Source organism: Suricata suricatta, chromosome 6 (genome assembly GCF_006229205.1).
Source record: "Suricata suricatta isolate VVHF042 chromosome 6, meerkat_22Aug2017_6uvM2_HiC, whole genome shotgun sequence".
Lineage (NCBI taxonomy): Eukaryota > Metazoa > Chordata > Mammalia > Carnivora > Herpestidae > Suricata > Suricata suricatta.
The window spans coordinates 48646297-48673698 of NC_043705.1; the positions used below are offsets into that span (position 1 = coordinate 48646297).

Below are 27402 nucleotides of genomic sequence, written 5' to 3' on the forward strand. Positions count from 1 at the left end.
GTTTGAGGAAATCTGAGCTGAGTTCTAGACGTAATGGTTAGTATAAGAAATATGAAATGAACAAATAAAAACTTCATTAAAATCCCAAAATAAAACGGAAAAATATATAGCAGATGGTATGGATCATAGATAGTTAAATGTTTGACAAAGCCAGTAATGATTTTTTTTTTATCAGTAACAGGGATTTGGGAGGCAGACAAGAAGATTGAATTATAGGAAATACGATATTGATTTTTGAAAATGGAAGTAAGATTGATTCTGGCCAGTACTTCAGGTAAATCTCTTCTATCCCTATTAAAATATTCAGTTTGATTCTAACAATCAAGGAGGCACCTCAGTCCTCTTTGTTGAGACCCAAGGGGAGGTGGTAGGAAAAAAGGAAGGGTCCATCTTCCCATTCTCCTCTAGGAACTCCCAAGGGCCACCAAGTCAAAATGTGCTCAGGGCAATGTCACCTCTTGACCCTAGAGGACCAATGTAGTTGCTCCCAGTGAAATTTCCAACTGACTCCAGGCTCAAACACACAGTCAGGAGAGGTGGCTGAGGGGGAGCCCCTGGTAAATCCCATACAGCAATTTCCTGCACAAAACACACAGCAGGGGTGTGTGTGTACCACATGTACATACACATTGCTGGTTATCCTCCTAGATGGAGATTTCTTCTGGCCCACCATGTAGCTAGAACTTGGCAAAAGAGACAGAAAACTCAGGTCATCATAGCAAATCAAAGGCCTCTCCCACTACATCCCCAAAACAAGATGCAGAAAAACATGTTCCTGGTTGTCTTTTGAAGATCACAGAGTCAGAGCTGAGCCTAAGGACAGCCTTCTCTTTTTCCCTTTCACGAACACTTCAGAGCCCATCACTCCTCACATTCCTTGCAGCTACCTTCCCTCAAATAAAATGCTAAAACAGCAATAGACCATAGTGCTTTCACAGAAAGCAAATCTTTATCATACAAGACATTATGCCAGCCCTGTACCATCAAATGGATACATACTGATACATATTTATTACCAGCTTCTCATCTTCTCAACATGATGATCCTTAATTTGATCAGCCATTTGTCCCATTACTCTAGATGAGAGCACAGGTAGCTGTGTGTTCATCGTGTCCATTGTGATAAAGGTCCTCTATAGGTTGTCCCTGCCTTTGCTGTGTAAACCTGTGTTCTAGACTCAGGCAAAGTGTGGCTCTTGGATTAGCAACATCCACAGAATCCCAGGCCTCACACCAGGACTGCTGACTCAAAATCTGCATTTTTACACTGTCTTCATGTGATTCTCGTGCACATCAAAGGTTAAAAACCCCCTAGGAAGATACCATCAAGAAAGTAGGACTTGAATTAAGGAGGAGTGGTAAAATCTTACTACAAGATGACTACAAGGGAAATCTTCTAAATCCAAAACAGATGTATTGAGTTGCCAGGTAGTACTAACTAAACATGTGAACTTCAGTAAATCATTTCTTTTCTCCCAGCATTAATAAAACCAGGAAGGTGATCTGGCCTAGTGGAAACAAAATTTGGTGTCAGGTGGACCCAGCTCCAATTCTAGCCAGACTATGTCGTCTTGGAGCAGTTACCTCACCTTGCAGAGTCTTACTAAAATAAGAACAATACTAAGAGAAGGTGAACAAACTTCCCAGGGTCGTTGCCTAATAGGTGGTCAATTATTATTACTTTATCATTTCCCCTCCCTGCCCTCCGGCGAAGAATTGGGCCAGGACGAATGTGAACTAAATTAGGGTCTGAGTTGGCAGTGACGGTCCAGATTCGGAAAGTCCTGAAGAGTTCAGGCTTGGTGTGGCAGGAAGTAAGGGTCATTGTGCAAATGTAGAAACACTATTTTAGGAAGACCAGGTTAACAGTGTGTCCAGAATGGAGCAGAGAGGCAGGTGACGGTGAGTAGTGAATTGGCAACCTCACTGTAATGCACATACCAGCTTTCACAGCTCATCTGACAACGTCTGCTTTGATCATGGGACTCTGCTCTCAGATCCACTTCTTCACTTCCCCTGCTCTTACCTGTGTATTTGGGGAGCATATATTTAGGAACTGGCTTACAGGTAGGATCATCAATGGAGGCTAAAACGCTTGGAAATAAAAGGAAGAAGGAAACTAAGAAGTTTGTCCTTTCCTCTCCTGCCCAGGGTGGCATCTTAGGCAATGCTACTTCTCCTGGGAGCCACCACCTCCAACAGGCAACGTTGTCCTCTGTGCTCCCAGCTCTGTCTAGCAGCTTGAGGTCTGGGGTCTGGTAACATCTCTTCCCTCTGCAGTCCACCTGGCTTTGGGTGAGAGCAGCTTCCAGCCTTTGCCAACCTCTGGGTTACTGTACCCTCTCCTCTTTGGCTTATTGGTTTCACCATCACCTGGGTAACAATACCAGTCCCCTGTCCTGTATTCTGTCACAAAGACCAGAAGTGTTTATATTTCCTAACTAGACCTTAACTGACATAGCATTTGAATCAAAATATATCTCAGATTATTTCATATTATTATGTAGATTTCTACATCTCGGAAAATATACAAATTAAGGCTACATAATGATTGATCTCCCAGTGAAAGGCGGAAAGAAATCAGGGTCAGAATTCTCTAACCAAAAAATATCACAGGTCCATTAATACAGGATAATTATTAATCTGTGAATGTAGTGGTATCAATGAGCATGTCACATTTAATTTAGCATTGGCATGGATGATCTAGAAAGGTGAATAACAAATGCAGAAATTAATTCCATAGAGATAGTTGGGAAATGTTGCAAATACCCAAAAGGATGGTAAAATGATCCAAAAACAAAACAAAACAAAAAAACAAAACTGGCAGTTACAGATATATGGGCAGGATATGGTGGTGAAACTCATAAAAATACATAACTGGATCAAAATAACAAAATGAGACACTGCTTGAAAAATGTATTCATATAGGTAAGAAAAAGTAATCAGAAACACAGCTATTTCGTGGGTAGGAAAGAAAATAAGAAATGAATAAAGCTGAAGAAGACAGGAATGACAGCACAAACTTGGATGTAATTTTGAAATACGATGGAGAAAAAGAGTCTTGCTATTTTGAGCTTTAACTATCGACACCCTATAGTTTTTTCAATAAAAAACAAAAAAAATGATGTTCTCTCCAACTTCCAAGCACTTCCTCCAATTTATACAATATTGATTAGGCCATGCTTCTTAGTCTTACCAAACTTTGCAAACCTCCATAGTAAAAATGAGGGAAAAAATTAAGAACTGCAAGAACTCTGGGAAATAAAAAACAAATAAATGATAATGAGATGGAGGATATGAATGATAAAGGAAGTTAAAAGAACCAGATTTGCTGAACAATCATATTTCTAGCACAGACCCATAGAAAATCAGGCATATTGTGTGAGACAACAAATTCCAATTAGAGAAGAGATTTCAATGTTGACCTAATTATTGAATGTCCAGCTCTCATTTTCATGGGATGAATCCAGACAAGTAAAATAAATTCTTGGATATAAAATGACTCTTTCTAATATGGAAAATCACTTCCTCTTTCTCCATGAAGCCTCAGATGGTCAGAGGGGGAAAAAGCCTAGTGTACTAATTTCTATTCAATTTGAACCTTAAATATCATTTCTCTAAGGATAAAATTGACTTCAAGGTGTTCATGCAGTATGCTTCTATGTGGTCAGGAAAGGTTTTCTTCCAGGAAAATTGGAGCTCAACTTGGAAAGGATATAGTCAACACAATGCCGCAGCCACCAGTAAAAATCGCGTGCTCCCAAGCAAACTATTAGGTGAAAGAAGAGTAAAGGATTTAAGCAAAACACTCACAGCTCCGTGTTAAGCTGAGCTGTTATAATCTAAGTATTCATGAGAAACCATTTTAGCATTTAGAGGGTGGTGGGAGAGAAGGAACTACAGTAACCATAATATAGTATGGGTCTGTCACATGATCTAATTACAGAAATGAAAGCAACCCAGGAATTATGTGGTCTATTCAAGCCTGCGGGGAGTATGAACAAAGAATATAATTAAACATCAAGCCTGTTGATTAAACAATTACTATTTAAAGCAGATATAGATTTAAAATTAATTTGCTTCTGCATTCTGAGGATTTGGGGACTGAGATAAACAGTGTTTGAAGTTTAATTATCCGTGTGGAAGATGAAGGGGCTCATTTCATTTTGGTTAGCACTACAGAGCGGTTGGGGTGGCGAAAAGGCAAGGATCTGGCTGGGCTGCAAGTCTCCGGGGCTGCCAAAATGTGCGACGAAAGGAAGCAAGGAGGCTCGCTCAGCCTCACCCCCACACAGTGTGGTAATATCACAGGCGGGATTGGGCAACTGCAGATTAATATTTAAATGAACATTAGTTGGAAGTTTACCTGGAGGGGGAAACACACTATCTCCAAAAGAACAGAAGAAGGCCAGCCAAAGAGTTCCAGGCGCCACGGACATGCGAAGTGGGGAGTGGAGACCTTCATGCATGTTTGAGCAAATAGGACATCTACCTGCCAGCTCCTCCGAATGGAGTGATTCTTATCAGAGGCCACATGGATAGTGTCCCAGGGCAAAACTGCAGGGCTGAGGGGTGGCAGGGTGAAAGGGTGAACTGTAGCAAAAGACAATAAACAAAAACTAGAAAATTCAAACGTGATAAAAGGACTGTTGAGATTCATGGACTCGTGTCAGCATTCACACACCGTGATCAAAAGGCACGGAGACAGAATTCCCAGACCTCAGACCCAACTCCCAGACAATCACGAGGGAAGTGTGTGCAGTGACCCGGCTGTGCTCCATGGCTCCCGGGCAGGACAGTGCTGCACAGAGTGCTGCTTTTGAGCATGGGTTCAGAATGGGACATGTGGAGTGTAAGGCAGCTCTGCCAATTTTTCATTTTATGACCTTCACCGAGCATTTGGCTTCCTGAGTTCCATTTCATCGGTGAAAGGCTTTCATTCTTTCCTCCTTGGGTGGTTGTGAATATTAAACATGGTAGTAATTGCAAAACCAAGAGTGCCCCCTTCCTACTTAAAACCCCTCAGCAAACCCCCCCGCCTTGGCTTTTCGGGTGATGAGGAATCTTTTTAAGTGGTCTTTTAGGTGGCAATGGCATATCTGTCTCCTACCACTGACACCACCAGAACCATCTTCTCCCCATTCTAGCCCCATGAGTCTCTTTTTAGTCCTCTGTTCTCTCTCCTTTGCTGTGCTCTGTGCTGAAGCACTTTGCCTCTCCTCTTCATCCAGTCTGTCCCTTCTGCAGCTCTCACCTCACCTTAACTTGGGTGGTGATTAGAAGCTCAGGCTCTGAAGATAATGCATCTGGCTCAAAACCCAATCTCCATCCCTTACGACCTGTGCAACTCTGCCCACCTAACAGTCACTTTCTTCCTTCCAAATGGGCTTGAGTACCACTGACTATCACCTACATTGTTATAAGGGCCATGGGAATTCATACATGTGACAGTCTCAGCACAAAGCCTGGTGTACAGGGACCCATAGAAAAGTGTTCTTGTCAGAGTCCTCCAAGGCCTTGTCGTCTGTGTCACTTGTCTTATTTCCAGTGTATGTTTGTGTGGTTAGTCCAATATGGCTGTCTCTGTACTAGAATGGAAGCTCCTGGGAGAAAAGGCTTTGGCCAGTGTTTAGTCCACATAGTAGATTCAGTTCTAGGATAAATGTTCACGTATTTGCTGAGGAATAAATGAATGAAAATGCTGAGCATAGAATGTGGCCCAGAGTGGGGCCTCAATAAATACTAGCTTTTAAATAATAACCCACGATAATGCCAATTGATAAGTGAAAACATTAATATTGACTTTGCCCAGTGGTTCTCGCCTAGGAGTCTTTGTACTTCCCAGGGATGTTTGGCAATGTCTGGACAGGGCAGGGAAGAGGCAGGGAGAGCTCAGGCAGCATATGGTGGGTGGAGGCCAGGGAGGTTTGCTAAACATCATACAATGTACAAGACTGCCTTCCCACAGCATGGAATTATCCAGCACAAAATGTCAATGGTACCGAGGCTGAGAAACCCTGAACATCACCTTGTGTCTTTTTTCCCTGATTGTTTAATTCACCAGTTGAGTCTGAGCAGTCAAATGTAGGTTAAGGAAATCATTTTTACCTTTCATCCTATCCATTCCTGTAGATACAAGGCTATCCTTGCCCCGCCCTCTGGTCCCCAAACTCTGTTAGCCTAACTGGACAGTCTCATTTCTCCTCACCCCTGTGCCAGGGGTGAAGCTGAAATGTGGGAATGTGGGTAAGGCTGAAGAAAAGTACACCCTGCAACCCATCTCCCATCTCGTTCCATCTGTGGGGTCATACATTATTCCTGTGTGCAGCAGAGCTTTGACAAAAGCCAAATGTGAACACCACTACTTGGCTTTCAGGACAGAGCTCTGTTTTGAATATCATGCTTCAAAAAGCTCATGTAACCAAAAAACAGGGCAGGGGCCAACATGTTTAATACAGAGATTACTCTACAATGCAAGAGAATTTGCTCCAACAATAACACTGTGCTCAAAAATTATCAGATGTAAAGTCACAGGGATGAATTATAGAATCTGAGAAAAAAGTGAGATAATGAAACAATTTTTTTCTGAACTGACAACCCAGATAATGTCAAATGCACCAATATACATAAATGCCAGAGGTTAAGATAAATTTTGAAACTTAATAACCAATTGCATAAAATAAAATGCTTACAACGGTTAAGAGTAGGTTAAAGGGAAATTAAAAGTGTGACAAGCATACAGAGAAAGTGAACCCTTTGCATGCTGTTGGCTGGAAGTCACAATTCAATATAATAGAATATTACTCAGCCATAAAAAGGAAAAAAAGCACAGACATGGGCTACAGCATGATAAACCTCTAAAAACACTTTGCTATGTGAAAGAAGGTCACATGACATAACTCCACTTACATAAAATATTCAGAATAGATAAACCCACATAGACAAAATGTGGACAAGTTGTTGTCAGGGGCTATGGGAAAGACAAAATGCAGAGAAATGCAGAAAAACTGCTTAACAGGTAAGAAGTTTTACCCATTAAAACAGATTTATCTCATTTAAATTAAGATGGAAATGTTTTGGAGTTAGATAGATATACAACACTGTAAGTGTACCAAATGCTACTAAACTATTCATTTTAAAAATTTATTTAATGACTTATGTTTAATTTTTTTAATTTTTGAGAGAGAGAGAGCATGCACACATGTGCACAAGTGAGGGAGGGACAGAGGAAGAGAATCTTAAGCAGACTTCACACCCAGTGCAGAGTACAACACAGGGCTTGATCTCACAACTGTGAGATTATGACCTGAGCCAAAATCAAGAGTCAGACACTTAACTAACTGAGCCACCCAGGTGTCCCTATACCGTTCACTTTAAAACACTTAATTTTATGTTTCATCTCAATAAATTGCTTTCTGAAGCATGCTCAAAACACAAAATTAACAAACACTGAAAGAGAGTAGACCTCAAAATGGAAATAAATGCAGTAGACTGAGAGTTTTAAGTGATCCATTTTTGCAGTCTTTTTAAAGTATACATATCAGTTATAAGGACTTTGGAAAACGTAAAAGTACTAAAAAGAACATAGAAGGCACTGTCAACAATATTTCTAGTTTTTCAAAATGTTCATTAATGTCAGTGCTAAACCACCTCTGCAATTTAAAAAATGACAGAAAAAAACTGAGACCCTGTGCATTAAGATAAAGCTCACAGTTGAACACTTATTTCTGCCAAAGCTTTTATCATAAGCTTATTTCTTTCTATGGGCAGAGCTGCAGCCAAAGGAGCAACTATTGCCAAGGAAGCATGTAACTCTGTGACTCTTGGGCTAAGGCCTCTTCCATCCATCCCAGACCAGTGTGCCTGACTCTCATCAGGCCTGTAAACACTAGTCTCCATGGGACAGAGTTAGAGAAGACTTTCCCCTCCATGCATGCATCATTCACCCTCCATGAAAAAGACCAGAATTTCTACCCCTCTTACCTGCATAGCTTCTTCCCCACCCACAAGAGGAGTTCTTCATTAGTTATTAAACTATTAGGCTCTGGGAATAGGAAGGTGGGGGTTAACACCCTTGACTTAGTTAGAAAAATCATTATTTCCAAAAGATGTGCAAGCAATGATGTCTCATCTACATTCTTCTAAACTTTTTTGAGCACGAACACGAATAAAATGAAAATAAACAAAAACCAGGAGCAAAAGTTTGAGGCTTGGCTCAGTGCAGAACAGATAGGTTGCCAGTGAATCAGTCACTATCAAGGGCCCATGTTGTAACCAGCAGTGGGGAGGTACAACCTCTAAAAAAGAAGACTCAAGAGCACAATCCTGACTCACAGATCCAGAGGTTCTGGTTTTGAATATTCACTCTTACCTTATCTATCAGTGGCCTCTCTCCTGATCCAATATTATCACCAAAACTTCAATTTCACTATCTCCCCTTTTCTGGCTACATTTGCTCCTCCAGCTCTCCCAGCAAGGCTGCCTTAAGCGAGTCACCTCCTCCTGATTGGGGGGGAAAAAAACAGATAATAAAGATGTCTAAATATCATAAAGAGATTTCTTTTCAAAATTAACTGTAGGTCCAAAAGAACACCCCCAAAATGATAAAGGAAATTAAAATAGGTAACTGTCAGAATCGTCACTATTGAGAACAAGGGGAAGTGGATTTTCCCAGCATGGAATTGCTTCCCTGGCACAATCCATCCCATAGATGATGGATGGTACTGATTCCTCTCCATTTCCATCTCCATGCAAGAACGTAGCATTAATAGTTTCCCCCAAAACAGCTGCTGGAGGAAACGTGACCACAGGCAGCTAGAGGAAGCCTACCAGCTGGCCTTGCCTCTGCCTCTTGCTGTGTGTGACATACAGACACAGAGTCCACAGCAGGGTCCCACAGAGTAACACAGTCAAGAAAATGAGAGGACAGACGACTGTTTAGTCAATTTCTCAATGTTTGCTTTCTCTGTCTGGTCATGACATACAGACATGAGATCTCAACAGAAGCCTAAAAAAGAAGTGAATTGTGCTAATCTTATACCAAGCAAAACACTTCATTTTTTTGTTTTGTTTTTTGTTTTTGTTTGTGTTTTGTGTTTTTTTTTTACATTTTATGGTTTATGTCTCAATCCAAAAACTGCCCTGGTCAAGACTTGGAGCCTCGTTGCCTAGAATGAGGCCTGTTTTCACTCTGGGCTTTACAGAACTGGCTATGGCACCCGAGTGAAGAGTCTGAAGAGGTGGGGTCTCAGATCTTCAAAAAGGTACATTTCCATATAACCAAAGAAGCGGCCACTCACATGTGAAGCCACCCATAGCCCGAGCTCTGAGAAAAGAGAAAAGTCAACATACTCTCATGAGCAGTTTGATATCACTGAATATCTCCTGGAACACTCTATCTGTCCTGTAAATATTACCACATCCAATTCTAGGTAGCTTCTGGAACAAGACAAGTACTTGGTCAGGATTCATTCGGGCCAACATCGGGAAGCAGGCATGCTCCACACAGTTTTAACTCTGCCTCACCCCTCGTCTTGCAGCCTAAACACCTGCACAACACAATAAGATGCTTGAAGACAGCATTACCGGACTGGACAATGGCTGGCAGCAATTGCCTCCACACTTGCCAGACTTGGATATTTTTTTAGGGCAGAAAGCATCTAATGGCCATGAATGCTTCATTGAGTGTTTGTTGTTTTTTTTTCCTAATGCATTGCAAGAAGTTCACTCTTCAGCACTGGACTCTGCCAAGGATCCCATCTCAAACTTCCATCCCATCTCTGAAGGAATTTCATCCAAATCTTTCATTAAGCCTTCCCCACATGCTCTGTGTTTGCAGAGTACTTTGCAATAACTTAGTAGCCCTCTCCCAGGTCACCACCCGGAGAGAGGAGATTGCCCTCTCACTATCTACCCTTACTTTGCAGAGGGAGACCCTCCAGACTCAAGGAAGGATGACAGCTAGTTGCCAAGACTGTTTTGAAGTTCTAAATGAAGTAGAAGTCTAGATTTCCAGATTTCCATTTCAGGGCACACCCTACACAGACACAGAAGGAGCAGCTGATGCTCCTGAGGACCAGTGACTGATTGTCTTCCCTTTTGCCTGGTGTTAGTTCTTGAGTTTCTCCTTAGAGTTACTCCTTGGAAAGCTTTCTTATACAGATAAAGGGCAATACTTCAGTGTTTTAAGGTGTTGGTGCTCAGGGGGAAGTAACATATATATAGGCTACTATGTTGATAAACGTGCATGTATCTGGACAACCTGGTATATCACCCACAAAGAGAATAAGACTCAGGTCAGCTAACTTTGAAGAAGTGGGCTAAAATGGAAAGTAGAGGGGGTGATCTGGGACCAGCATACATAAAATAAGTGGTAGTGACAGGGTGGGAGGAAGTGGATGAGGGGACTAGACACTTGGCTGGCTTAAAAGGGAGCAGGAGGAGCATAGAAAATGAAAATGAGACTTGGCCAAATGCTTGCCAGGGGCCAGCATTGCCTTTACCAGAACATGGGAAGGAGACATCAGTGGCAGGGTCCTGTGACTGGTTGGAAGGTAATGTCTTTGACACCCTGCCTTCATTAGCGCTGCTCCTAAGGGAACAGTACACCCCAAGGAGTTATAAAGATTGGGTTGAATGTTAGCAGCAGAACAAGATCAGGAGAAAGATGGAGGAAAGGGTCAGAGTTCCCCAGGTTGGGAGGAGTAGGGAGGGTTAGGTTTCCCACTGGGTAACCATGCCTGGGTCCATCTGCTGGGGAGGCCGGTGTGCCAGCACAGTCCACACTGTGACCAAGCCTCTGTAAGTGCCTCCCCAACCCATCTGGGATATCTGATCTTCTAGGGAAAGAGCATGGGAAAAGCTGGCAACATGAGATGGTCCTATCCTGTTTCCAGTGTAAGAAATGTGTTCATCAATTTCACGACACCTCTACCCCCTTTCTCATTCTCTCTCCCCATATCTCCTCTAAACTCCTTCTAGGACTCCCAAAGCAAAAGTTAAAAATATGGTTTACTTCTCTGATAAAATATAACTTTCAAGTGGTAGCTTGATAGATCTTACCTAAAAAAAATTTTTTTGGAAAGTCTAAGTATTCAAAGTTGTCTATGAACAAATACTCTTCAGTGTTTAGCTTCCCAACTTCCCATGGTTTCCCCTTTGCTACTTGGGGCATGAAACCTTCGTGCTGCTTCTGGCTGCTTTAGCTTCTATCTGGGTGCACTGTAAAGGGACAGGAACTAAAGTTCTTGACCTTTTCTGACAACTTCTCCTGATAATGTGTCTTAGCATCAAAACTTACCTGTCCTCTGCTTGATTCCCTAAGGGCTCCGCTCAGTGCTGTCTCCTCTGATAAACTAATCCGTGCCAAAAGGTAATGGCTGCCTTGCAGTGTGTTGAGATAATCCAGTGAGAGAAACCAATATACACCGGTGACGCATCCATGTTATTATAAAAAAAATTATTATCAATGCATTGGTCCTCACAGGGAACAAACCAACATTTTTGCAGAGGTTGTGAGAACTTTAATCTAAGTGAGTGTTCCTACCTGGGGGTCATGTCAGGCCACAGGGCAGGTTGGCAGGGGAGAGGGGAAGAGAGGGAGACACAGAGGCTTTTGGCTCTCTTCCACTCATATTTCACAAGCCAGCTGCCCACTCCGCGCTAGGTGCCCTTCCTAAGCTTAGAACACGTTTTGCTTCATTCACTTGAAACTGGAGAAAACTTCATTTCCTCTCCAGTTAATAAACTGTCTGAGGGACACCAGAACAATAACATACAGTTAGTGCCCAGCTATAGAAAACAGCATACCTGAGGGCCAAATATCTAGTAAAATCTTTTGCAGCTGGCAAAGAACCGTTATTTAGGGACTCATTCCCCTAGATAGGGACAGGATCGCTTTCATTCTGTCACCTTGCAGCTCTGTGACATGGGACAAGTTGTTCAGCCCCTCTGAGCCTCAGGCACTCAATGTATAAAATGAGGATAAATGCACCTAACTCCTCAGGTTGTGAGAATTCAATTTAACAATTTAATAGTTATATCCTATCTGCCGACCATATAATTTAAGGATTATTATAGAGTAAACAAATGAAAATAGTAGCAACTACAGCAGCTATTCCCAGGCATTTTGAGCGTGGAAATACCCAGCTTTCAAAAGGTACTCAAAGGTAGCTGTGTAACATACCTATTAGTCAAGAGATGTAGAAACCATTTGGGTTTGAGAATTTCACATCGCCCTTTGAGAGAGCTGGCAAGCCCGTCACGTGTCTCAATCTCAAGGACAGGAATTTATGCCCTAGAGATAGATACTACCTGTCTCTGGCAACTCGGCAGACAGAACATAGGGCCTGCCCACCCCTGCGAGACTTCTCCCTCCCACCAAGGCCAGGGCATACCCATTCCCTGTCCTTTTCCTGACCTCACCCTTTTCCACCCACCCACTCACCACTCCCCTCCAGGCTATGAGAGCCTGCGAGAGCCTGCCTAATCTCAACTCAGGGAGTGCTCTTTGCTTTTAAAATGCCTTCCCAGCTTAATCAGTAACCACCAGCCCTCCGCTGCCAGTTAGTCTCCTGCCCTGACATGAGTTTCTTCCCGAGCCAGCCTGCAGATGTGACTTTTTTAGGAGGATTCAATTCCCAGCCTTCACCCTCCTGCCAATGACAGCCTCCCTCTCTGAAGGTTACCTGTCACCGGCATCCTTGCTCATGAATGCAAAGTAAAGTAGGTGCTTGCCCTGACCTTGAAGAAGCACATCATTCTGTATACGATTTCTAAAAAAGAACATTTGCCATTTGCCGTCTTACTTGTGTCAGGACTGAGAAAAGGATGCCCCACATGGCAGGATACCCTCTCAGGTTCAGGGATGCAGCTTGTGAATGGCACTTGTCAACTGAACCTTGCAATGATATTCGGCGGGATGATGTGGAGAAAATGTTAATGAAATCCTGCCTAACTGCAGGAACACATTTGAATAGAATCAGAGTCATATGTGGGATTCTTTTCTCATATACTGTCTTCTCTGCATATATTAACCTTTGCCAGCTTTTAAAAAGCATCAAAGATGATTCACTCATACAATCATTCTTTGTTTTGTTTGTTTGTTTGATAAATTTGACATGTTGCATTCAACCATTCTTTAAACTTTTATTGAGTACCCATTATACACCAGACCCTGTACATAGCACTAGCATAAAAAACTGAATGAAGCATAGATCATTAAAAGCAAATACACTATCATTCAACATTTTATGTGGAGAATCTAACTCCTCAGTTTGTTAAAAACAAAGCTAAGAGGCAACAAGCATTTCCGGACATTGCCTCATTTGGAAATAGATAAAGAGAAAGGAAGGGCTCTTAGAAAGAACAAGCAGAGTATTAAATTAGCATGGGCATGCTGCGGACTTGTGAACATTTTTCAAAAGAGGAAAAGCACATTGGGTTATGGGAAAGAGATGAGCAGCAGCCAGAATGGGTAGGATGGTCTTAGGCAGTCTTTCAGAAGGAGAGTGCCCAGACTTGCACTTGTTTGTGAAATAGTCTTTCAGGCAAAGAGGGCCTGTCATGGCTAAGGTGGACCAGCCCTCCTTGTCCATTCTCTGCTCCATTGCCTGACACCATTGATTGTGAACTCTGGCTGAGCCATGCTCTGCTGATAGCAGTTCAAGGCACCATTTAGCGGAAACTTCCTGATATAGAGCTTTTAGAGAATTCAAGGACTCACTCTGTCATCATCATGGGGAGTGCATGTTTCCATTGCTGAGTCAAAAGAGCTAAATTGGAGCTGGACCAGAAACAAATGGTGAGTCAAATGGAAGACAGTAGCTGCAGAGCAACCCCCTGCCGCTAAGATAGCCTGGGCATGGTGCAAAGTAACCTTTACAAAATTTAGGGCTCATTCATTCATGCAACAAACCTTTATGGAACACCTCCCAAGCTTGAGAACTGTCCTAGGTGCTGGGGACAGAGCAGTGAACCAGATAGACAAAGCCCTATTCTTATAAAACTTATTTTGTAATGGAGAAAGACAATACACAAACAGTGAAATATAAATTATGACTCAAGTAAATAAAAAAAGTTAAAAGATGAGCTACAGAGTAACTTACTGTAGGCATTTCTATTGATCCAGATCATTGCAAACAATAGAATCCAATGTAGCTAGTTTAAGAGAAAAGGAGTCATGGAGGAAATTCAGAGACTAATTGTTAAAAAAGGCTGGAGGAACGGGTTGTAGACTGACCTCTCAAGAACAATCCCCATCATCTGCACAATCTGTTGGAAGAAGCTATTGTATTAGGAAGGTGTTATGCCCCTGCTGTTTGCAGAACCCATTCCAGCCCTGAATGCAATTAAAGTAGCCATGTGGCAGAGCCACTGAATCAGGAGCTTCTGACTGCTTCATGTCACAGCCATAGCTGGAACTACTTTCTCCAGAACCACTCCACCCACAATCCATGCCAGGAAAATGATGCTCAGGCCCATCAAAATGGAGACCCGGTGGACCACAAAATAGATGCCCAGCATTCTGTTCATGGAGACTAAATCATTTCTAGGATCCAAGCTCCAAGAAGGCCTGGGAAAGGTGACTTTGAGTTTTGTATTCTCTGCATAGGGAGAGGGAGTTTGAAGGGATGTTAACCTACCCATTCCATAGTAACTATCACACCAGTTTGGGAGGGTCATCAGTAAATGCCTGTGAAGGAGATGACCATTAAACTGAGATCATAACAAAAAAACTTTCCAAGCATAGGAAAGAAACAAACATAACAACTACAGGGATAGTGATGGAGGGCAAGAGAGAACTTGAAGTAGCTGGCAGAATTTAGATCAAGGAGGGCTTGGGAGATGATACTTAGGAGTTGTGTTTTATTCAGAGTACTGGAAAACCATAGATAGTTTTATGAAGGGGAATGGCGTACTATGATTTGCATTTTTAAAGAAAATTCTGGCCCCAAGGTGAAGAATACATTATAGATAAGCAAAGATTGTATCAAGGAGTTGTGTCAAGGAGACAAGACTGAAAATTCTTGAGGATTAGGGGTGGCAGTAACTTGGGCTAGGATGTTGACTGCAGAGGTGAAGTCTTGTAGTGAAACCCACCAGATTTCAGAATGAATTAGATGTGAAGAACAACAAAAGGGAACAAGGAAGCATTGGCTTGTATGTATCTAATCTAAACAAAGGGTGGATGATATCCATTTCCTGGAATAAAGAACAATGGAGAGAAAATGTCCACAACTCACCAAAACAACTCATCAGTTCTTGATGTTTAAAAAGAAAAGTCAGTGATGTAGACAAGTGGGAAGTAGACACAACTAGAAAGCATCATATTTTGCTCTCCCAATTAGCCATTAATTTCATTCTTCAGTATATTCGGAATATTTTTTAACTAGTGGCTGTTTTCAGTGTTTTTTTATGTTGATTTATTTATTTTGAGATAGAGAGAGAGTACAAGTGGGGAAGAGGGGCAGAGAGTGAGAGAGAGAATCCCAAGCAGTCTCCACACTTTCAGTGCAGAGCCCAACATGGGGCTCAATCTCACAAATTATTAGATCATGACCTGAGCTGAAATTAAGAGTTGAACACTTAACCAACTGAGCCACCTAGGCACCCTCAGAGTATTTTTAAGGTTCTGGAGTGGCAAGTCTCCAATTCTGCAAATGAAAGATTCTGACATAGGTGGGATCCATTCTTAGCGGGATAAAGATTTACACAGTAGAAAAACACATGGGGCAGTGTAGAATAGTTTGGGGAGTTGGTGTCTCATCTCCAAAGAAACAAAAGTCAAGGGATATAGAGTCATTTGAAGGTGAAAGCTGAGCTCTAAAAGACACATGAATTTAGGAATGCAGCAAGTCAAAGCCCCATGTCACCATTTTGGCACGGCAAAACAATCCTCAGATCACCTACTCTCATGCCCCTCCACTCCTCACTGCTCTCTGTTCATTCCTACCATTAAAACACTTTCTGAAATTAGAATAGGATGTTTCTTGGGTTTTATGAACTATGAGTTAAGTGATAAAATAACATCATTATCAAAACTGTAAATTATTCTTTTTAAATTACTCTGTCTTTATAAATATAAATATTATTAGTGGTCATTCTGGGAATCACTCAGAAGAACAAACTCAGAAAAACCACTGCTCTAGACTATGATATAATCTCTTTAGCAAATAAGTAAACAAATAAGAATCGAAAAGTCTAAGAGACAGAAAAAGAGGCCATGCCTATGCCCTGCCTCTCTTAAGCAATCAGAGCTCTTAGAATAGTTCTGTTGCTGGGGCAGAAGCAAATAATCTTCTGCTCTCCCTAAGCATTAAATCTTCCACATGTCTTTAGCACTCTCCGTGGGCATACTGGTGCCAAAGCAGAGAAAGATTTAATTTCATGTTGCTAGGTTTTTGCTTTTCTGTGGTTAATAAAGAGGCAGGTGCAGTCAGCCGGGTTGTTAAGGGGAAAAGGGGGAGAGGGTAAAAAGTGTTTATTTGACCAACTTCAAAATTGGCTAAACCACAAGATGAGATAACTCATAACTTGCTCCAAGCACCTATAGCTCATTCACTTTAAAGAGAAGTGCTTCTGAAAGTATTTCACATTTACAAATGCAATTATTTTTCCAAGGTAGGGCACTCTGAACTTTGCATTTGGTAATTTTTGAGCCCTTCACCTACCCTTCAAAATTAAAGACTTGAATATGTAATATAAGTCCCAAATTCTAGCTATCAAATTGATGAGTTGGGGGTGATAGAGATGCATGCATACCCAGTGCTCTCGGGAGTTAAAGGGTAAATCAGTGTAATCTATCCCCCTGACAGAGGAAAACTGGTCTGTGTAAAATTCTTTCGAGGGATTGTATTTAACAAAATAATTAGTAACTAAGTGGTTGGATGAATTTGGTCAGTGTCCTTGTTTTGGAGCCATCAATTTGGCTTTAGTTAATCTTTCGTTCAATCTTTGGCTACACTGAGATTTTTATTGAGGGCTATACCAAAGGGTAGGAAGGAAAAAGCAGGAGGGGCATGAGCCAGTTTGTCATTTTTGTCACCTAATAGAAAAACTGATTCATGTATAACTTTTCTTTAGAATTTCTGGGTTCTGAGCAGATGGCAGATATTTAATACATGTCTCTTGAATATGTAAATGAATCATGGTACCCATCTGGTACAAGCAAATTCTACACTGGGGATTGTGGTTGCCTCTGTAACATACATTGCACTTTTCTCTTATTGAGAAAAAGCAATAGTGTCTGAGGGAACAACTGCATTTAAAGAGGTGGGCCCAGCTGATTATACGTAATCTCAACCCACCTTGCTGAGATTGTCTAAGAAATGGCCATGTGACCTTTGCTGCTGAAAAGTGAAAAAGAGGTTTGAGGGAATGTTTTTCTTGGGTCTGAAGAGAGAGCAACAGGAAGCCAGTTTTCGCTTCCTCTCTGTGTGTGAATAAGCCTCAGGCTTGTAGCCCCAAATGGCAGCCATTTTGTGGCACAAGAAAAACCTACCTGAGCATGAAGCCAAAGCTTAAAACAGCAGAATGAAGAGACAGACAGAACCTGGCCCTTTGGTGATATTTGTGTCAATGAATCACACATAAAGCCCACTCTACTTCAGAACTGAGTGCTATAGGACCTAATATTCCGGTTGTTTAAGCCAATTTAAATTCAGTAGTCTATTTCTTGGAAATGAATTTGAATGATGTGAAGACTGACACCATTTGCAAAAAGAGATTTTTGAAGAATTTAATTATTTCAAATAGCCAGTTTACCTCTCTTTGAAATGGACATCATTAGTTAACTTTCTATTACTTAAGTGGCCTTAACAGTCCCTTCTCACTAAAAGCTGATTTTAAGAATTTAAAGTATACAAAGGCAATAGGAAATTAGGGCTGATAGCATATAGCTCCTTAATAATAATAATAAATTATGCTTTCATTTATATCAATGTTTTACAGAAAATCTTTCAGTGCTGTTTTGGGTTCTTGTAGTTTGGTTATATTTCTGTTAGTATTTTTCTTTTATATTTTATTTATTCTTGGGAATCTCTAATCCAAATTTGCACAGAAATAAATTAAGCTATGTTGTAGAATGGAGGGGAAAGCCCCACAGGCCATGCCCACCTACTCTATAATTAACTAACCCTTCTTCTATATATATAATGAAACACCCATTCTCTGGGTACTTGGGTATATAACCTAACTGTCCATTTTAGGGTAGCACAGCCACTAAAGGCATGGGCTCAAATCCTGACTTTGCCATTTATTAGCCGTGTGCTTTTGGGTGAAATACGTAACCTCTATTCACCTCCATTCATCCTTATGTAATTGAAGATAACAGTTGTATTTACCTCACACTATTATCATGGGTATTATATAAGGTAATGCATGTGAAACATTTGGCATAGTGCCTGGCATGTAGAAAGTGCTCAAGAAATATTTTTTTCCAAACAATTTTATTGACATGTGCCAAGGGTACATAAGCAGCACAAATGTATGAAGAGTCAAGAAATATTATTAATTTTCCATTTGTGGTGCAAGGGATCAGTGGGTTTTACCTGGAAGGAAGATGTTGGCATTTTAAAACTACAGCTTGATTAACCAAATTATTACCTAAATAGAGTTTAGAAGAGAGCTGTTTGGGGACAATAGGCATAGGGGGATACTGTCCCCCTTAATTTATTTCCTAGCTCTCTCACAGGGAATTAGTCTAGATTCATCTTCCCTCCCCCATTACCATAACACTTAAGAACTAATTCTGACTCCTTCCCTTGGAGTTCAGTGAAATAATGAAATAAGTTGTAACACAGCAGGATGATAGTATCATTGCTTGGTATAGAAACACTCAAAATTATTTTTTTTTAATCTAGAATATAGAAAATAAATAAATAAATGAAAAGAGGGGGGAAAATCAAGAGAGCATGGTTATATTGACTCCATTCTAAGAAAATCGAGAAACTGCTTGAAGGGTGTCTGTAGAAAGTACCCCGTCAGGGATGGAGGGGTTCTGCCTCCACCAGGTAAGTATGAGCTAGAACAATCACTGGAGGTCACGATCCTCATCCTTCTAATGAAGGGTGTGGATATGAACAGTGCTTTATACCATGTGCTTCCTAGAGGCTGGTCAGGGACTGTCAGGGGGAGAGCAAAAAGCAGGAGCACTAAGGACTAGTCACTGTGGTCCTCCCACTTGCTTTAGCCAGAGCAATGTCTTGACACTTGGTTCATCTACCGTGTTACAACAACAAAAAGTTTGAACACACACAAACGCTGAGCTAGATGGTCCAGATGGTCCCTTCCAACTCTAACTTTCCAGGTTTTCCCCCGACATGGCTCTGATCACCAATGTTCCCAGCACACCCAATCTTTCTGCTTCTACTGAACCCACAATGGGATATTATCTGCTTTGCTGCTTCCATGGGTTTTGCTTGCATTCCACAGCTTCACTGCTTCTTGATGAGAACACCTAGAGCAATGAGTTAATGAGCTCACAGAGACACTGGGGAAGCAGGAGGCATCACATGAACACCAGGAGGCCTGATCCTGAAGGCAGAAGGGAAGAGGCCTCAGATGCTGTGAAGTTGCTAGGTCTCTTTAGAAGTTCTCACGCTGAGCTTCTTTCTGAACTTCCATTCTTTCCCCTAACCAACCCTCAATATCCCCAGCCAAGAAAGACTAGAGATATCTCATTTGATTACTCTCAGCACACTTAATTTATTCATGCTTACCTAGCTATTCTCTTTTAGAGTCCCTGTAGAGTCCAAGATGGACTTCATCAAGCTAAAGGCCATGGTCTATGAACATTGGGATTCAATGGTCAAATTAATCAAATTACAAAATAGATTTTTTTCCTTAGTCTATGTATTTAAACTTAATTTCCTAATTAAATTTTTAATTAAATTTTTATGTAATCCAAACATACCAAAAAGTATTAAAAAATTTGAAACAAAACAAAAATTAATGTCCCCACCACTTAGGTTTCTCAAAAGTTAAAATTTTTCCTTCTAGGGGCACCTGGGTGGCTCAGTTGGATAAGCATCCAACTTTTGGCTTAGGTCATGATCTCATAGTTTGTGGGTTCAAGCCTCAAATCAGACTCCGTGCTGACAGCTCAGAACCTGATCCTGCTTCGGATTCTGTCTCTGTCCCTCTCCCGCTCATATTCTGTCTGTCTCTCTCTCTCTCAAGAATAAATAAACTTTAAAAAAGTTTTCCTTCTATCTTTATAGCTTTGGGGTCTTTGAAGTGAAAAGAAAAATACAGATATGATGACAGCCTCCTCCCCAATTCCATTATTCTTCTCACACTCCTCTCTGAAGAAAGAATATTATCTTTAATTTGGTGTTTCTCACTTTCACTCATGTTTTCATAATACATTATAAAATATTATGTAATATATATTTGTATATTAAAAATAATGAAATAAGTAACTATAAAATGCATATTTTCATAAATATATAGCATTATGCCATAGTGTATAGTTATCTTTTTTAATTTTTGGTTTAAGATTTTACTTTTATGTCCATTCACACTGAGACATGTTTGTCTAGATCACCTTAACTTCAGTATAATATGTTTTTGTATGAATATACTTCAACTTACCTATTCTCCAGTAAATGGAAATTAAGGCTGTTTCCAGTTTCCATCTATTACAAATGATACTAAATTGAACATTCATATCCACATGTAAAAAAATTTCTCTAGGGCAGTAGCAAATTCCTGGGGTGAAAATTAAGTTTATTTTAAATTTTATTTGATGTTACCAAATTACTTTCCAAAGTGGTTATTCCAAAGCACATCCCATTTCATACATCCACTAGCAGAATGTGTATATTTCCTTGTCCCAAATCCTCCCCAAAACCAGAATTTTCAGACTTATCAGTTTTTACAAACCTGATAGGCATGAAAAACTAGTTCATTGTAGTTTTAATTAACTTTTCCAGGATCACTGGGAAGGGTGAAAAACTTCTCAAATGTCTATTAGCCATTCATGTTTCAACTACTCTTAATTGCCTGTTCTTATCCTTTGCCTACTGATATGTTGACTTGTCATTTTCTTCTTGTTTTCTGGGACTTCTTTAAATATTCCAGATGTTAGTCCTCTATCAATTACATTATTGCAAATATCTTCTCTCCTATAATGACCTGACATTCAGTTAAGATATCTCTGTAGTACAAAACCTTTAAAAGAGTCAAAGTTATCAGTATTTTCTTTTGTAACATATAGTTTTCATATAAAGAAATCTTTCCCTACCTCTAAGTCATTAAAGTATTTTTGTGTATTTCTTGTAAAAGTTTTAAAGTTTTATAATTTACACCTATCCAATCTATATGGAATCAAACTTTTATATATAGAATGAGGCAGAGATATATTTTTCTTTTTCCACAGATATAATCAATTGTCTCAGCACCATTTATTTTTTAAAAATAGTCTAAAAAAATCTTCCCACTAATTTACAATGCTACTACTATGGCATACCAAGTAATTATTCAAACAAGGTCAAATCTCTATTAGATCACACTGGTCTGTCTATATATTCCTATAGCACTGCCATCTATTTTAACTATTTCAGCATTTAATAAGTTCTGATATCCAGTAGGGCAAGTCTTTCTGCTCTTGTTGTACTTTTAAACTTGCTTTGACTATCCTTGGCCATTTGCTTTTTCTTATAAATTTTAGGATAAGATTGTCAAATATTTTAAAAAGCTATTAGAATTTTGAAATTTATATTAACTTATGAAGCACTAATATCTATTGAATCCTCTCATCCATGGACATATGTCCATTTACCTAAGTCTACTTTAATAAAATTTTTTATTTTTTTCATAAAATGGCTTGAATATTGCTAACTTTATTCCCAGACATCTTAGAGATTTTGTTACTTTTTTAAATTTTTTGCTTTTATCATTTACTTTTGAGACAGAAAGATAAAGCATGAGCGAGGGAGGGGCAGAGAGAGAGGGAGACACAGAATCTGAAGCCAGCTCCAGGCTATAAACTGTCAGCTTGGAGCTCGACGCAGGGGTAAGATCATGACCTGAGCCAAAGTCCAACTGAGCCACCCAGGCACCCCGTGGGTTATATCTATCAACTATAATTAACAGTAAAGTTAGAAATAATGTTATCATGGCAATGAGAAAGAATGAAATATGGCAATTTGTAGGAAAGTGGACGGACCTCGAGGGTGTCATGCTAAGTGAAATAAGTCAGGCGGAGAAGGACAGATACCATGTTTGCACTCATAGGTCTAACAGGAGAACAGGAGAAACCTAATGGAGGACCAGGGGGAGGGGAAGGGGGAAAGAGAGTTGGGGAGAGAGAGGGATGCAAAACTTGAGAGACTATTGAATGCTGAAAACGAACTGAGGGTTGAAGGGGGCGGGGGAGGGGGAAAGAGGTGGTGGTGATGGAGGAGGGCACTTGTGGGGAAGAGCACTGGGTGTTGTACGGAAACCAATCTGACAATAAACTATTAAAAAAAAAAAGTAGCTCCAAAGAAGATTAAGCTTTCAGTTCATAGTGGTCAATTGGCTATGTAAGTTCAGAGCCCTGGCTGGGAGAAAATGAATGGGGACACCTGGGGTGATGCACCTGAAACTCTTCAATCTTTCATCCCCCAGAACCATCTGAGCTTGCAGAAGTGGTCCAGTCTTCACATCTAAAGTCTATTCTTTCCCTCTTACTTGCAACTCCTAAGGAAGCCTCTTTCCTGCAGGACAACATGCCTCTCTCTCCAGATCAGCCTCCACCTTCTCTCCTGGTAACTAGGAGAATAATGAAGGTTAACCCAACCTGGATGTGCTGAGCCTGATAAAAATTTAGGGCTGCCTGGGTGCCTCAGTTGGTTAAGCCTCTGACTTCAGCTCAGGTCATGATCTCATGTTCGTGGGTTTGAGCCCCGTATCGGGCCCTGTGCTGATAGCTCAGAGCCTGGAACCTGCTTCCGATTCTGTGTCTCCCTCTCTCTCTGCCCCTTCCTGCTCGTGCTCTGTCTCTCTGTCTTAAAAAAGATTTAAAACATTAAAAACAATTTTTGCCAAAAGGGAGCTGCAGCACCCAGAAAACATGTCCCAGCAAGAGCCAGGAGACTGTGCACTGGACTGGTATCTGAGGATGCTGGTTCACTGGAGGCAGAATATAAAGTAGAAGAAGGGAGAGTTTATTAATTTAGGGGCACTGTGGCAGGACACGGGATTTAACATGGGTCTTGTTAAGGATGTTGGAAGATTATGCAAACACCCTGCTAGGAAGGCTCCCAGACATGAGCCCAAGGGTTCGCAGACTACAATTCTAGTGCCTTATTTTTGTATAGCCTGAAAGCTAAGAATGTTTTTTCTGTTTTTAAAGGGCTATAAAAAAATAAACAAAGATATGCAAGCAAGGCTGTTTGTGGCTCACAAAGTCTAAAATATTTACTCTCTGGCCCTTTATAGAAAAAGTTTGTTTGACTCTGGCCTACACTAAGTGAATGCAGAAATGCCTGAATTACCAAGGCAGAATGAGAAGAATGAGTAAAGAATAGAATAGAATAGAATAGAATAGAATAGAATAGAATAGAATACCTAGATAAGTAGACATATGAGAGTGGACTCAACATGTAAAACTGAAAAATCCACAGGATAAAAATTCCCCATAGGAAGGCCCAGAGCAATAAAAAATATGCTGGTGAGAGGACCATCAACCTCCTTAAGTTCAGTGGTGGCTCCCCTCTGCAGGCCAGGAATGACAGGAGCAGAGGCCATTACAGAACTGGACTCACTGGTAGCAGTGGGGATAGTAGGACCCCAGAATAATAGAGCCCAGATGGCAACGCTTAACTGTTAGAAGCCAAGGAGATGTAATTATCGTAATGAGTAGCAAGTTCTGAAATGGTGGGGGTGTTAATGCTACTTATCAGGACAAGGAAGGGCTGATGTTACATAAAGTAAGGGAGAATATATTTGGCATTTAAGTGATGTGTCTGGTGCCTCTTGGTAGTACCTTCCCCAACTTTGATGGTAATTGGACAGTTGCAGTAACCCTGACCTAAGAAGGACACCATGACCAGGTGTCAGACCTGTCAGAAGTGAAGATCTGGATCACCCACCAGGTGTATAACCAAGACTAGCAGAGGTGCTACCAGAGAGTAGAGGAGGTCTAGAACACATGGTAAGGCAGCAATCAGTGACTATCAGTCACAGTCCCACGCTGCTCCACCAGAGGCCATAGTCCATCCATTCATCTTCCTCCTAGGATATCCTCCCAAGGAAAACACTCCCACTGAGATCCTGAAAGAATGGCTCCCAAACTTAAATGAGTAAGTAGATCCCTGTGCCTCCTGAATCCCCCTTTAGGAATAAAGAACTTATTCCCTTAGGTGCAAGGAAGAAATGCCAACAGTAAGACCTCATCTACAAGCCCTGTTAAAGAAGTGCCTCGGCGAAAAGAGCGGCAAGACCAGAGCACATCACTTCCCAGGCCATTGTACACCCAGTAATGGGTCAACTTGGAAACAGAAAGGCCTGGCCTCCTCACTCTAACTTGGGATAATTCTAAAGGGACTTGCCAGATTTAGATCTTCCCTTGAGGTCGTCTGGGTCTTCATGAGCACTGTGTCGCACTTCAACTTCTTCCTTCGCGCAATCCTGCTTCTCATCCATCCCTTCCACAGGTATTGATATCAAGAATACAACCTAATAAACTACATGCTAATCACCAGGTCAGAGTCAGCTTCTCTGGAACCCAACCTACAAGAATCTTCTATCCAACAACTTTATTACTTGAATTATTTGACAGTTTCTCTTGTCTAAAAAAACACACACACAAGAAAAAGGGTTTTCTTCTTTTCCAATGCTTGTATCTTTCATTTCTTCTTATCTAACATCACTGACTAGAACCTTCAGTACTTTGATTAATGGATGCTGTGTTGACAGGCATTCTTGTCTTATTCCTCTTTGGAGGAAATACCATAGCAAATAATGTTTGCTCTAACATGTTGGTAGATCATCTTATCTTTTATCAAATATTCCCCACCATTCCCTTTTACTAAGAATTTATCATAAAAATACACTGAATTTTTTAAGTTTTTTTCCTGCTTCCATTTAAACGATTACATATTTCTTCTTTAGTCAATATTGCTAAATTACATTTCTAAAAGGGGTTCTATTGTTAAACCATCTTTACTTTAAAAGCCCTACTTGGTTTACATATACACACATGCATGCACATGCACACAAGTACACATATATAAAACTCATGAAGAAGGGGAGCCCACATGGCTCAGTTGGTTAAGTGTCCAACGTTGGCTCAGATACCACAGTTCATGGGTTCAAGCTTCACATTGGGCTCTGTGCTGACAGCTTGGAGTCTGGCACCTGCTTTGGATTCTGTATGTCCCTCTCTCTCTCTCTCTCTCTGCCCTTCCCCTGCTTGCTCACTCACTCGCTCTCTCTTTCTCTCAAAAATAAACATTAAAACTCATGGATTCTGACTGGCTTATATTTTATTTATGATTTCAGTCCTATGTTTACTTGTGATTATTAGTCTGCAATTTTTTTCATATTGACCTTTTCTGTTGGTAATACCAAGTTTATCTAATTTTCTATCAAAGTTATGCAAATCTCATGAAATGAGTTGGGGAGCACTCTTTTTATTATCTGAGATGTTTGTTTAAGATTGAATGTTTGATAGAACTTGCCTGTAAATTAGGAGTTTGAAATGAGTGTGTGTGTATGTGTGTATACCTACATACACAAGCATATATGTAGATTTTTATAAAAGACTGATTTTTTAAATAATTATAACTATCTGTTTGTTCTTGAGTCAGTTTTTGAAAACTTAAACATTTGTATGAAATAGTCTATGTCATCAAAGCTTTTAAGTTTACTGGTAATTGGATAGCCATACTATCCTCTGTGTTTTTTTAATTTATTTTTTATATGAGAGAGAGAAAGAGAGAGCAAGTGGGGGAGATGGGGCAGAAGGTGAGAGAGAGAATTTTAAATAGACTCCATGCCAACACCAGGGCTTGATCCCATGGCCCTCAGACCATGACCTGAGCCAAAATCAAGAGTCGAATGCTCAACCCATTGAGCCATCTAGGCACCCGCTCCTCTTCATTATTAACTATCTACTATATCTCACCAATGTTTCCTTATTCATTCCTAAAAACATTGTTTTTTATTTTCCCTCTATCCTGCCCAGGTGGTGAGCAAATTGAGAAATCAAATAAATAAATTTCTTGGTTACTTATAAAGCCTGGGTTGGAAATTGCAACTTAATATGAGAGCCGGAGTTAGACTAATTTGTGATTGAGGAAGCCAAATTCCCCCAAAAGGGCTGCCGGGGTGAGCAGAGAAAAACTTATCCTGACTGCGGACAGGTTTGCTCTGAAAGAAAAAGAGCAGATGTGGCTTGAGTTGGTTCAGTTTATTGCTTTCACATTCACCAATTAGGTCAGCCATTCTACCTTCCTAGAGGCACAATGCATAAAGGAGCACAAGTCAGTTTTTGGATTTTGTTGAAACTTCCTGGTCTCTTAATCATTACCTCTTCAAGTGTTGCCTTTACTCCTTTTATTCTTCCTATGATTAACATATACAAAGTTGTAATTCTATTTCTATGTGTATTTTCAATTGTCATATATTTTCCACTAATTTATCTCTCAATATCAGTTTCTGGATAATTTTATTAGATCTACATTCCAGTTTACTAATTTTTCCTTCAATAATGTTCCCTTTGGGGGCACGTGGGTGGCTCAATTGGTTGAGTGTCTAACTTTGGCTCAGGTCATGATCTCACAGTTCTGTGAGTTTAAGCCGCACATCAGGCTCTCTGCTGTCAGTGTGGAGCCTGCTGTGGAGCCTGCTTTGGATCCTTCATCTCCCACTCTCTGCCCTTCCCCTTTTCATGCATGGGCTCAATCTCTTGCTCTCTCTCTCAAAACTAAACATTTTTTTTAGTAATAAAAGAATAATATTCCCTGGCACCTGGGTGGCAGTCGGTTGATTGTCTGACTTTTACTCAGGTCAAGATCTCACAGTTTGTGAGTTCAAGGCCCACGTCGGGGTCTGTGCTGACAGCTCAGAGCCTGGAGCCTGCTTCGGATTCTGTGTCTCCTACTCTCTCTCCCTCTTACCTACTCTCTCTCTCTCTCTCTCTTTATCTCTCTCTCAAAAAATTTTTTAAAATAATTTTTTAAGTTTTTAAGTAATAATAATATTCCCTTCTGGAACTGCCTTTCCTTTTTTTTATCATAACTTTTTATCACTACTTGTTCTTCTTTTGTATTTTAAGTTCCCTATTGTATGTCTTTAATCATTTGATTTTTTTAATGTTTACTTATTTTTTAGTTTTTTTTCAATGTTTTTTATTTATTTTTGAGAGACAGACAGAGACAGCGTGAGCAGGGGAGGTTTGGGGGGGGGGGGGGGG

General features: G+C 40.6%; 1 long non-coding RNA gene across 2 annotated transcripts in view; it reads left to right on the top strand.

Annotated features, from left to right (window-relative positions):
- LOC115294463 overlaps positions 1-24668 on the top strand; it is a 46751-nt gene extending 22083 nt beyond the window's left edge. Inside the window, exons 4-5 of one of the 2 annotated variants that reach the window (XR_003909900.1) lie at positions 176-274; positions 24347-24668. This is a non-coding gene — a long non-coding RNA (uncharacterized LOC115294463). Of the gene's footprint in view, positions 1-175; positions 286-24346 lie in introns of those variants that run through there. The other variant, XR_003909899.1, reaches the window with a different exon arrangement.
- Positions 24669-27402: the final 2734 nt, after the last annotated feature.